This window comes from Mustela erminea, chromosome 13 (assembly GCF_009829155.1).
Source record: "Mustela erminea isolate mMusErm1 chromosome 13, mMusErm1.Pri, whole genome shotgun sequence".
Lineage (NCBI taxonomy): Eukaryota > Metazoa > Chordata > Mammalia > Carnivora > Mustelidae > Mustela > Mustela erminea.
In genome coordinates this window covers 62,277,546-62,290,402 of record NC_045626.1, presented here as the reverse complement: position 1 = coordinate 62,290,402, position 12,857 = coordinate 62,277,546, and the positions used below count along the sequence as shown (strand labels likewise).

The window sequence follows — 12,857 nt, the reverse complement described above, 5'->3', positions numbered from 1 at the left end:
GAGATTCACTCCTCCTGCCCATCAACCATGCTCATGCTCTAGGCAGTGGAGTCCCAGCAGAGGACAGAGCCACCAGGAGCAAGGGGACGTGCAAGGGCCTAGGGTTCCCACAGGGCACAAGGTTGCTGCCTGTGTCAGCAGATGGCCTCCTTCCCTGAACATGCTCTGGGGCATCGACCACTCCACCCCTACCACTGGATGTCCTGGCCCTTTTCTAAAGACAAAAGTTTGCAAGCATAAAGGCTTAATTAAAAATTAAGCAATGGGGCACCTGGGTGGCTCAGTGAGTTAAAGCCTCTGCCTTCGGCTCGGGTCATGGTCTCAGGGTCCTGGGATTGTGGCCCACATCGGGCTCTGCTCAGCGGGGAGTCTGCTTCCCCTTCTCTCTCTGCCAGCTGCTCTGCCTACTTGTGATCTCTCTCTCTCTCTCTGTCAAATAAATAAATAAAACATAAAAATTAAGCAATGCCCTGTTTCAAAGGTTTGGCAAAGACATGTCTGCAATTACTTCTTCAAATACAAATACTAAAATAGTCTCATCATAACCAATAGCTCCCTGCAGATAGGCAGATGCCAGAGAACTGTCACTGAGACAGCTGGAAAGGGAAGATATGCTTGCCTGGAGCAGGCCTGGGAACAGGGCCCAGCTCTGCTTGCTGAGCCTCAGTTTCTCCATCATAATTCCCCACCCCCATGCTGGGGAGGCCCAAGAGAGGAGATGATTTTGGTCCCATACAAGTCCCTGCCCCAGCTGTGGTCCCAACTGTGGCCCTGCATCCTCTGGGGCCCTGGACAGGTCACCTGCCCCCGCTGGGTGGCAATAAGCTGCTCATCCCAGACAGGAGGTGACAGGTGAGGCTGGTAGTCTGTGCCAACTGATGGGGGGCAGGAGGGTCGGGAGTCCCAGAACCCACACCGGCCCTCATGGTGTCTTCAGGAAAGCCCCTTTCCCAGGCTCAAGTTCTCAGAAGGCTCAGTGTGTGGCCAGGGTACTTAGAACATACTACAGAGGTGTCCAGATGACTCAGTCGTTAGGCGTCTGCCTTCGGCTCAGGTCATGATCCCAGGGTCCTGGGATCCAGCCCCACATTGGGCTCCCTGCTCAGCGGAAAGCCTGCTTCTCCATCTCCCACTTCTCCTGCTTATGTTCCCTCTCTCGCTGTGTCTCTGTCAAATAAATAAATAAAATCTTAAAAGAAAAAAAAAAAGAACATACTATAACAGGGCCTAAACCTGGGCCCTTCAAGTACTTGCTGGCCTCGCTCCTGACCTCAGCATCCCTGCCTCACTCTGCACACTGCCCTTACTTCCCCCTGCATCCCTGCCTCTCTCTCCATACCTGCTCCTCCACTCTGTACTCCCATACCTCTCTGGTACCTTCACTTCCCCTGTTCCCTGCCCTCTCCCTACAGCCTTGCCTCTCCCTTCCCCTGAACCCCCGCCTTCCCGAAAACCCCCCTTTCCGCTATATGTCTGCCTCCTTGCACACCCACTTCCTCTTGCATCCCTACCTGCCTTGTCTCCTATACTCCTACATCCATGCCCTTCCTCCTTCCAGCACCCCTCCCCTTCCCACTCTTGTTTCCCTCTCAGCCCTGTCCTGTCTTCTGCACCCTATGGTGGGTGAACTGAGCAGCCCATGATATGCTCCGAGGGGCACAGCTGGCGCTCTCAGAGCCCTAGTGCCCTTCCCCCATCATGGTCCCCTGGACAAGAGTGGAGGCACTGAGGTGTCTTGAGCCTGGAGCCTCCAGCTGTGTGCAGAGGAGACTCCCCACTGAAGCTCTGGCTTCAGAGCCATCAGAGCGCCCTTCCAGAGGGTCCGAGTGACTCACCTCAGAGGTAATCATCTGTGGGAGTGCTGGCACTGCCAGGGCTCCAAATCCCCTGGGCATCAGCCTGGGAGTGGGGAAGTAGGCATTTGACGGCCTGGTAGGAGCAAAGGCCAAGGGGCTGGGGAGGCCCTAGCACCCATTGTGTGCAATGCCCACAGAGCCAGGGACCAGCCTAGACTCCTGATCACCAGCATCCCTCAGCACATCAGGAGTGGTGTCAGCTCACACACGCCTGCAGGGACACCCTGAGCTCCCATTGCACAGTTGAGTGCATAGGAAGTGAAATGGGGTCCTCACAGGAGGTGTTCCTCCCTGGATTGTCTGCCTTTCCTGGGGGCCCATCTCCTATGCAGGTCCCTGGCTGGGCTGTCTGAAGACAGTGGTCCTAGCTATCTCTTGGGAGAAGGGCTTTCATGGGGCATGCCCCTGGGCCACTCTCTCAGGCCGCATTGGCATCTGATGGTTCCCACCAAGGCTCTGTCCCCAGCATGAGTGTGTCTGTGTGTACACGTACACACACACACACACACACACACACACACACACCAGCAGTACCTGAACCTCAAGGTCAAGCCCAAGTTGTTTAAATGTAGAAAAATAGCTCTGGGCAAAAGTTATCTACTGCAGTGGCCCTGATGGTAGAGAACTCCAAACAGCCTGAGTCTGTGATGGGATGTGCTTCTGAGCTCTTAGCTGAGGGGTGCATGGGCCTCAGGGACAGAGGGGGACTGACATGGGTGTGTCTGCCCCCCCCGCCCCGAAAGGCAGGACCAGAACAGCCAACCACAAGTATTACCTGGAAACAGGGAGCCCATGCATCTGCTTTGGCCTAGCATCCCAACACCAATTTGGGAGATGCTGGCAAGGTGGGGGTTAGGGTGGGGATCACAACCTCCAGCCCTCTTTTTTTTTTTTTTAAAGATTTTATTTATTTATTTGACAGAGAGAGATATTGCAAGAGAGGGAATACAAGCAGATGGAGTGGGAGGGGAAGAAGCAGGCTTATGGCTGAGCAGGGAGCCCGAGGCGGGGCTCAGTCCCAGGACTCTGGGATCATGATCTGAGCAGAAGGCAGATGTTAACAACTGAGCCACCCAGGCACCCCAACCTCCAGCCCACTTACACATGCACATGTGGAAATCATCTCCCCAGAAAGGAGGGTAGAAAGTGCTGGGCTGTACGGGTACGATAGGTATGATTTTATTTTCCTTCTTTTCTGTATCTTCTACATTTTCTACAAATAAGCACGCATATATAATTTCTTTTAAAAGGCAAAATGAAGAACAAGTGTTGGAGAGGATGTGGAAAAAGGGGAAACCTCTACACTGCTGGTGGGAATGCAAGTTGCTGCAGCCACTTTGGAAACAGTGTGGAGATTCCTTAAGAAATTAAAAATAGAGCTTCCCTATGACCCTGCAATTGCACTACTGGGTATTTACCTCAAAGATACAGATATAGTGAACAGAAGGGCCATATGCACCCCAATGTTCATAGTAGCAATGGGCACAATCGCCAAACTGTGGAAAGAACCAAGATGCCCTTCAACGGACGAATAGATAAAGAAGATATGGTCCATATATACACATATATGCAATAGAGTATTATGCCTCCATCAGAAAGGATGAATATCCAACTTTTGTATCAACATAGATGGGTCTGGAGGAGATTAGGTTGAGTGAAATAAGTCAAGCAGAGAAAGTCAATTACCATATGGTTTCACTTACTTGTGGAGCATAAGGAATAACATGGAGGACATTAGGAGAAGGAAAGGAAAAGTGAATTGGGGGAAATTGGAGGGGGAGAGGAACCATGAGAGACCGTGGACTCTGAGAAACAAACTGAGGGTTTTGGAGGGGAGAGGGATGAGGGGATGGGTGAGTGGATACTAAGGAGGGCACACATTGCATGGAGCACTGGGTGTGGCGCATAAATAAGGAATCTTGGAACACTGAAAAAATAAAATAAGATTAAAAATTAAAAAAAAAGAAAGGAAAATGAAGGGGCGCCTGTGTGGCTCAGTCTGTTAGGCATCTGCCATTGGCTCAGGTTGTTATCTTGGGGTCCTGGCCCCAAGCCCTGCATAGGGCTTCCTGCTCAGTGGGGAGCCTCCTTCTCCCTCTCCCTGCTTGTGCTTTCTCTCTCTCCATCAAATAAATAAAATCTTAAAAATAAAAAAATAGCAGGGGTGCCTAGGTGGCTCAGTGGGTTAAAGTCTCTGCCTTTGGCTCAGGTCCTGATCCCAGGGTCCTGGGATCGAGCCCCGTGTTGGGTTCTCTGCTCGGCAGGGAGCCTGCTTCCTCCTCTCTCTCTGCCTACTTGTGATCTGTCAAATAAATAAATAAAATATTAAAAAAAAAAAAAACGGAAAATAGAAGTGGGTGGGGGGTGCCTGGATGGCTCAGTTGGTTAAGCATCTGACTCTGGATTTCAGCTCAGGTCATCATCTCAGGGTCATGAGATGAAGCCCACCACCCAAAAGTGTGCTTGAGATTCTCTACTACCCTCTCCCTCTGCTCCAACCACCCTCCTCACAGGACTGTGAGTGCTTGCTCTCTCTCTCCCCACTTCCCTCAAATAAATAAATAAAATCTTTAAAAAGCTTAACAGGGGACTTTGATGCCATGGTCATTTGGCATCTATGGGTCAGTCTCGTGCCCTCTCCCTTGCTCGCAGCCCCTAAGGCACATCCAGAGGAGCCTGGGCCACCAGGATCTAGAAGACACTTCCCTTGGCCTTGATCTTTAGCCTGGGGTAAGGGAGATGCTGCTTTGTGAAGGGTGGGCCTTGCTGGGGCTGAGACCCCTTCACCTACATCATCCCAGACTCCTTAGCAGCCCAGGCCTCAATTTCCCCATCTGTGCACTTGGTGCTCCCCCACCCCTGGGCACAGTGGCCCAGATCCCACAGGCAGGTCTGGCCCAGGGGGTGCCAGCATCTCCCTCCAGGGCAGAAAGTGAAGGCCCTGATAGCTTGGGGATGGCAGCATCTCGAAACCTCATTATCTTGCAAAATGCAGAGAGCAGCAAGTACATTCAGACGAATGAATGGCCTAATTAGGATTTCACCAGAGAGTGAAAATATTTTAAAAAGAAAAAGTTTAACTAAAGGCATATTTGAAATACCAAACTCATCAGCTCCAAAGTCAACCTGGCAAGATGCACGGGGTGGGGGTGGGGGTGGGGGTAATACTTCCATCTCCCCACCTGATAGTGATAGTGGGCAGTCTTCCTGCCGGCCAGATAAGCTGGGGGTTGGGGGGCCGGGAAAAGCAGGGCTGGGTAAATGCTACCTAGGCTTGCAGAGACACCCTGGGCCAGGAGAGCCTGCGGGGGCCAGCCCAGTACCATCTCGCCCGGGGGCCTGGGCGATGCAGGCCTCTCTCAGTCAGCCCTGCTGCTGCACTAGCCATACCAGCAGCTGTGAATCACCGGGAACAAGGATGGCATAGCCAGAAGTGAGTGCAGCGCTCGGGCCATCACTGCAGTGGAGCACCACCGGTGCCAAGCCCTTCACAAGGTCCGCGACATGAGCAGAGCCAGGGTCTGAGCCCAAGTCCTCTGTAGAGAATGTTCTTCCTCCTGCTTTGCCTGAGAAGCATGGGCTGTGGGGGTGGGAAAGGCTTGAGGCTCCTCTGGGCACCTGCCAACCTGGAAATGACCCAGGAGTCCGATTCCAGAGGTCCCCAGAGGCCTGGCTGAGAGTTGCACAGGAACGAGAACAGCACCCTGCACCAGGCTCTCCGGCCACACCGGCAGGGGCCCTGTTTCTGAGGGACTCTACCATGCAGGGACCTCTTTTCAGAAAACAAGGGTGCTCAGAGGGGGTGTGGACAGGCTCTCTTGTGAGAGCCCTGAGACATGGGGAGACCAGTGGAGGACATGCCACAGATCCATACAGGGAGGGCTGACTGGCTCCGAAGAGGGAAGCCTAAGGTGAAGCCCACAGAAGTCTCAAAGAGAGGGACCCAGCAGAGTGGTTCCAGCAAGCACATGTGGGGTAAACGTGTAGAATAACCATGAGTTTTGAGAACAAAGACTGTTCAAGGGGAGGCTCCAACCTGATCTCTTTAATCAGGCAGTGGGCACTGGCTAAGGGCTGGATGCTTGCCACCAGCACCGCAAACCTGAGGACGCCTTACACAATGCTTCCAACTTCTGGTGATGGAAAATGTTAGTCAAGAAATGGTTCGAGGGGTGCCTGGGTGGCTCAGTGGGTTAAGCCGCTGCCTTCGGCTCAGGTCATGATCTCAGGGTCCTGGGATCGAGTCCCACATCGGGCTCTCTGCTCAGCGGGGAGCTTGCTTCCTCCTCTCTCTCTGCCTCTCTGCCTACTTGTGTTCTCTGTCAAAAAAATAAATCAAATGTTTAAAAAAAAAAAATGGTTCGAGGGGCACCCGGGTGGCTCAATTGGTTAAGTGTCTGCTTTTGGCTCAGGTCATTATCCCTGGGTCCTGGGATCGAGCACAACGTCAGGCTCCCTGCTCAGTGGGAAGCCTGTTTCTCCCTCTCCGTCTCCCCCTCTGCCTCTCTGTCCTGCTTGTGTACACACACACACTCTCTCTCTCTCAAATGAATAGATAAATAAGATCTTTTTAAAAAAAGATTTTATTAATTTATTTGACAGACAGAGATCACAAGTAGGCAGAGAGGCAGGCAGAGAGAGAGGTAGGGGAAAGCAGGCTCCCCACTGAGCAGAGAGCCTGATGCAGGACTCAATCCCAGGGCCCTGAGATCATGACCTGAGCTGAAGGCAGAACCTTAACCCACTGAGCCAGCCAGGCGCCCCATGGATAAATAAAATCTTTAAAAAAAAAAAGAAAGAGGGGCGCCTGGGTGGCTCAGTGGGTTGGGCCTCTGCCTTTAGCTCGGGTTGTGGTCCCAGGGTCCTGGGATCGGGCCCCGTGTCGGGCTCTCTGCTCAGCAGGGGGGCCTGCTTCCTCCTCTCTCTCTGCCTGCCTCTCTGCCTACTTGTGATCTCTCTCTGTCAAATAAATAAATAAAATCTTTAAAACAAGAAAGGAAGAAAGAAAAAAGAAAGAAAGAAAGAAATGAAGAAAGAAAGAAAGAAGTAGTTCAGATACAGGTGAAAAACTAAGTTAAATCCACAACTTACACTTATGTCAAAATAAATTCTAGACAGATGAAAGCTTGAATGCAAAACACTAAACTAGAAATATCTCAGGAAAAGATAGGGATGCCTTTACCAGACTAGAAGCTCAAGGAGGACAACGAAATTACTGAAAAAGGAAAACGTTCATTGAACTTCACCACAAAATACGAAAAATTTCTGAACATGAAAAGCCATCATAAACAAAAATTGAAAGATTAAAAAAGAACTTGCTGCAAGCACACAGATGAGGGAAGAATTCATGCTTTAAAATAAAGATTCCGATCGATGACTGAGAAACACATCAAAACCAAAAAAAACCCCAGCATGGGTCCAGCAGTCACAGAAGTGTGGCCATGCTCGGCATGGCTACGTGGAGGCTGACTACAAGGTTGCCACAGGGCAAGACCAGGCTGGGCAGGGGGCAGTGTGGTCCGCAGGAGGTGGTATCAGTGCTGGAATGGGTGCAGTGAAGGGCCCCTGCAACCCCCGGGTATCAGCATCACTCCTGCATTGCCTTCCAGCTCCCCTTTGTCAGGGGGCCCCACAATTCTCATCACTGGCTTACAGTTCTACGGTTGGTCACTTTTTTGTTGCTGCCTTCTTGGCCAGGCCAGGGACTCCCCTACAGCAGGCCTGTGTCTGATGGGGTCACAACACTCAGCATCCGATGTGGAGCTCAGCAACTGGGTACAGAATGGCTGAAGGCAAGTATGGGAGATACACGGCCCCTTTCCCAACAGAGTCGCCAGGTCTCCCTTTCCCCTTCTCCCTCTTAATGTGGACAGGGCTATACCCCAGGGACCACAGAGCAAGGAGCCCCCAGCTAGGACCCAGGTTCTGCTCCCGTTTGTGAAATGGTCCCAGCCCATAGAAGAGATGGCACTAATGCCACAATGAGTATTCCAGTGCCCAGGGCAGACATGAGCAGTCAACTGCTATGGCAGACAAGAATAATCAATGACCACACTTGAGAAGAACAGGACAGGACAGACACAAAAGAGAGGAAAAGGCTGAGAGAGACATAGAGAAGACCAGAGGAAAGCTGGGAGAAGGCCAGGAGCAGGAGACAGAAAGGGATAAACAGGGACAGGAAACAAGCAAGCAACACTGGGAGACCAGGCAAGAGTGGCAGGCAGGATAAGGGAGACCCTGTGACCAGAGCTATCATTCGGTGTTCGGCTGGTTGGCCAACCTGCCGTGTGGTGGCCTACCAGAAGCTAAGGAGGGTAGGGACCAGCACCCTGCCAAACTCGCCCCCAGATACCACGTCACACACACCACAAGCAAGGTCACGGTCTGAGCCCTGGATGCAGATTGAGCCTCTTTACCCCAATCCAGAGGCCCCACTATGGCCCAACAGCCTGCCACTGAGCTGCCAGGCCTGACCTTGATCGACCCAGGTGGGATACCGCCAGGTGGCAGCAGAGGCACAGCTACCACCAGCCAGCTGGCAGCTTCCCACGCCCACAGTCATGTGGGATAGGGAGGAAGGAGCCAGGCCCTGTCCCCCCCTGTCCTTGGCACAGAGCGCTGAGGAGTCTGGAGGCCTTGGGGCTCCTAGGTCTGTGGCCACTATCTTCTCACCACACAGCATGGCACTGGCTGGGCCGGGTCATCCACCCTGGATACTCAGGGCCACTGAGCATCCACAGGGCTGGGTTGGCCACTGGTGCTGGTTGGAGACAGCACCCGGTGGGGCAGGAGCAGATGGCTGGGTTGGGGACTGGACATGCATAGCAGAGGGACAAGAATGAGCAGAGGCACTCTCATTAGCTATCACCACTCTGTAAACACAACTACTGCAGCAAACTCTGCCAGGCCAGGGTGCTGGCAGTACATACTTTCCCATCATTCAGAGGGATCTGGAGGACACAGGGAGCATACTGCTTCCCGACCCTGCCATACTTTCCAGGCCTTAGCCTCGTTGGAGGAGCGACTACCAGGGAAACCTACAAACACTGGTAATGCCCAGGACCACGGGCCAGCATGTGCCAGTCTGTCCCCAGCTGGAAGCTCTAGTCTCCCTTGGGCAGCAAAGACCACCTGAGCTAAGAGCCAAGCTGGGTAGGCTATGCCGAGCTGAGCGTGGCAGGCCTCCAAGTCAAGACAGGTGAAGAACAGATCCAGCCAATGTCCTGGTATTAGCCCCCGGAGTGAGGATGACCAGAAGCATCCACCACCCCGGGGCCAGCCCTCTTTCAGTCACACCTGCCAGGCCCAGGAGGACACTCTTCTGTCCCATGCAGGACAGAAGGCCCCAGGCCTTCAGCTTGGCCCCAGGCCAAGCCCAGGACACTTACCTGTCTTTAGGGGAGATCAGCATGTCCAAACGCCCATCCTGCCAGCCCCAGCTCCTGCAGGGAAACCACAGGGTACCCTGTGAGATCAACCTGTTGGGATAAGTCCCTTTTGGATGAGGCCAGACCCCTGGTGGGGCAGTGTCATCCCGGACCCTGAGGTCATCTCACAGAGCTCCTGACATGGGCCCATACCTTCATGCATGTTCTCTTATCCCCACTCGACTGGAATCATGGTGTCTGCGGTCCATGTCAGACTATCACCATCCCTTAAAAATGTTTCTACCTCTGTTGGCCTTCAAAACTGTGACTGTTCAGCTGAAGATGGATAATAATGTCTTCCCCATTCCAGAAGGCCGGGTGTACTTCATTGTGATAAACAGTACAGCAAGGAGAACTTCTGCACAAGGGTCCCACTGCCCCCCACCTCAACACCTGCCTAGCTCTGCTCTCCTCTCCAGGAACCCACTCCTGCCTTGTGTAACAAGCCATCTGCCTGTCCTGATGCTTCTTGGGGCTGCCCTAAGAACCCACATTCCTATTGGTCAGGCAGCCCGCTCCCAGACCCTGGGACCAAGTGGCCAGAGTTATGGCTATGTGTCCCTCACACGTAAGAGCTGCAGCCCCCATGGGCTTCCTATCTCAGCCCATGACCCAGAGGACACATTCTGTACCTAAGGCTAGAGACCAGGCCAGAGAGCGTTCGCATCAATAAAAATGAAAAACAGGGTGGTAGGCACTTGGCTGGCTAGTTGGTAGAGCATGCAACACTTTTTAAGATTTATTAATGTATTTGACACAGAGAGAGAGAGAGAAAACAAACAAGGGTAGTGGGGAGAGAGAAGCAGGCTCCCCTGCTGAGCAGAGAGTGTGATGTGGGGCTCCATCCCAGGACCCTGGGATCATGATCTGAGATCAAGGCAGATGCTTAATTGACTGCAACTCTTCAAGCCCTGTGGGTGTAGAGATTACTTAAAAATAAAAATCTTTACAACTGCAAACCAAAGCCAGGGTGGCACAAAGAGGAGGAGAGGTCTGGGTCAAACAAATGGAAAGCCATTCTGGGGATGGTCAGAGGTGATAGAAGCTCTCTCCCCCGGGCTCTATAGTGTTTTCCAGACTGTTTCTCTATCAAAATCTTCCTTTGTGGATGTGGCCGGGGTAGGGGCCCCGAGGGTAGGTGTCCCTGCCTCCCAGCAGCCCCTCCATCACCAGGAGGGGCTCTGAGTCATGGTGGGATCGTGGAGATCAGGATGCATGGGGCTGAGGCAGAAAACACTAGTGGCCTGAGCCAGGCAGTTGTGCGTGCGTGCACACGTCTGTACTCGAGCACGCTCACTCTCGTGTGTGCCTGGGATGGCAGTCTGGGAGGGAGCCTGCCCACCCACGACAGCCGCTCCGCCTGCGGCAGAGGACCTGCTGTTCCCACCCTGAAGTCTGAGGCTCAGGAAGCAGCTCAACTTGCAGTGTGACGTTTCTGGGACACTTCTGTTTTTGGCTTAAGCGTTCACATAGGTTTTGTCCCACAGAGAACCACATGCCTTTCTTATCAGTCCAGATAACTGTCAACCTCCCCCTCAGTGCTGGCCCTGTGCAGAGCCTCACAAGGCGCTGGCTATGTGCCCTCATGTCACTCTTGCTAGGGGCCTTGGATTGGCCCAAACCCCATTTTACAGATGGGCAAACTGGGTCTGGGATTTGAAATTAGGTCTTCCTGTTTGCAGTGCCCCCACCTCAGCTGGGGATATTTGGCCACAAGAAGAACATGCTCCCTCCTTGTGGGGCTCCAGCCAGGTGAAGAGCTCCATAAACAGAAGAGAGCCAGTAGTAGACACCAGTGGGGGGAGGGTATTTGCAGGGCTGCTGGGAGTGGGGCATCAAAGGCTTCTTGCAGGAGGAGAGTAGGGGAAATGGGAGGCTCCGGGGGATGCAGGGTGGTGGTGGTTTGGGGAGGCATGGGTCCCAGGGTGACACTGTGTAGGAGGTAGGGGCAGGGCAGAGCCTGACAGGAGCCCTGAGGGAGCAGACAGAGTGAGAGAACGAGTGACAGGATTCATGATCAGAGTGCAGGGTTACCTGTCTCGGCTATCCCTTCTTAGCAAACCCTCAGGGCTGATCTGTAGGCTTTGGAGTCACTTACTTGGCCGAGGACTCCCCATCCCGAACTAGGAGCTTTGGGGCTAAGGGAGCCACCAAACTTCCCTCTTACAGGGCTCCCTCCCCAAATGAGGAGGATCCTGAGAAGTGAAATAACTCTACCCGGCCGTTTAAGCCTAAGCCTATCCACACCATGGGCCTCCCCACAATGGAGTGACCTGAAAATCTGTCCAGTCTGCCCCCACCCTTGGAAGGCCTGCAGCATCTCTGACTGGGGCAGGAGCCCAGCCCACCAGGGTTGCCAAGCAGCCAGGCCTGAAAAGCCATGGTCGGGTCGTGTGTCCCTGGCACTAGGCAGCTCCACGATCACAAACCAAGTCTAGATGAGGGATGGGGCCCCGGCTGGGCAGGCAACTCAGGGCTATGGCAGGTAATGAGGACCCCAGGTGGGAGTGGCAGGGGTGGTGGTGAGGGGGTCAGGCAGGTCTTTCTAGAAGCCTGTTCTGCATGCAAGCCTCACGTCCTCCTCCACCATGACAAATCCTAACACGCTCCTCCAGGCCGCTGTCCACTTTGGGTGCAATGTGAAAAGACACCAACTTCTGTGGCACCTTCTTCAGAGATTAAGTGGAAGAGGCCCAGCCTTGCCCTGACAGGCTGACTCAGGGTCTGCACCCGCACCCTTAGATGGGGGCAGGGTCAACCAACGGAAGCCAAGGGGTCACCTGGGGCACAGGCCTGAAGGAGGCCTCCCTCAGGGCCTGGTTTTCATGGTCTTTGCCTGATCCTGTGCTCAATCACCCGGCCATTCAGGCCCGGGGTCTCCCCTTTGCCTGAACTAAAGGCGGTGAGGGGTTCTGGGGGCTACGGAGGGGCCTCACCCCAGGGATCCTTGCTCCTCTCCAGCTCTGTACCCTGGACAGGCAGTCTGGAGAAAGCAGAGCTCTGGGCTCCCCACCAGGTTCCTCAGGAAGGATCCCAACCCTGAGGGCGGCTGGGTGGGGCTAGTCTTGCCTGCCATGGCAGGCCTGGGTGCCCTCTGGCGGCAGTATCCACTAGTCGCTGCCTTCGTAGAGGCCGTTGGCTCCTCAAGATCCACTGGGGCAATGGGAAAAGTCTGTGCGGGACACAAGGTTAGGAAAGGGATGAGGGACAGATGTGGATGAAATGGGTGTCCACCGCTCTGGACACATCCTCCTAACCTGTGAAATAAACCGAACTGTGCAGTTGTCCCAGTCAGGAAAGCCCAATAAGGGATTCCTGACCCTGTGTTCCCTCTGGTTACTTCCTAATTCTGGGTCTCCTGCTGAGCAGCCCAAGACTTCATCACTATCCTGATGGAAGCTGGTGGCAAGAAAACAGATGCCTTCCCCCCAACTTGAGCCTCCACTGGGAAGACCCAGAACCCCCGATGGCCCCCGGGCAGTCCACAGGGCTTGCCCCACCCTCCGTCCCTCTGCCGAGGCCAAACTAGGGCACAGGGCAGCTGCTAGGGACTGGCTAGGGTTTTGGCATGCCT

At 53.8% G+C, this 12,857-nt stretch overlaps 1 protein-coding gene across 1 annotated transcript in view; it reads right to left on the bottom strand.

Moving 5' to 3' along the window:
- Positions 1-12,857, bottom strand: part of ARVCF (ARVCF delta catenin family member) — a 54,746-nt gene that overhangs the window by 39,856 nt on the left and 2,033 nt on the right. Inside the window, exon 2 of the mRNA XM_032311505.1 lies at positions 9,245-9,298. The gene's annotated coding sequence lies outside the window, so the exon portion shown is untranslated. The remainder of the gene's footprint in view (positions 1-9,244; positions 9,299-12,857) is intronic.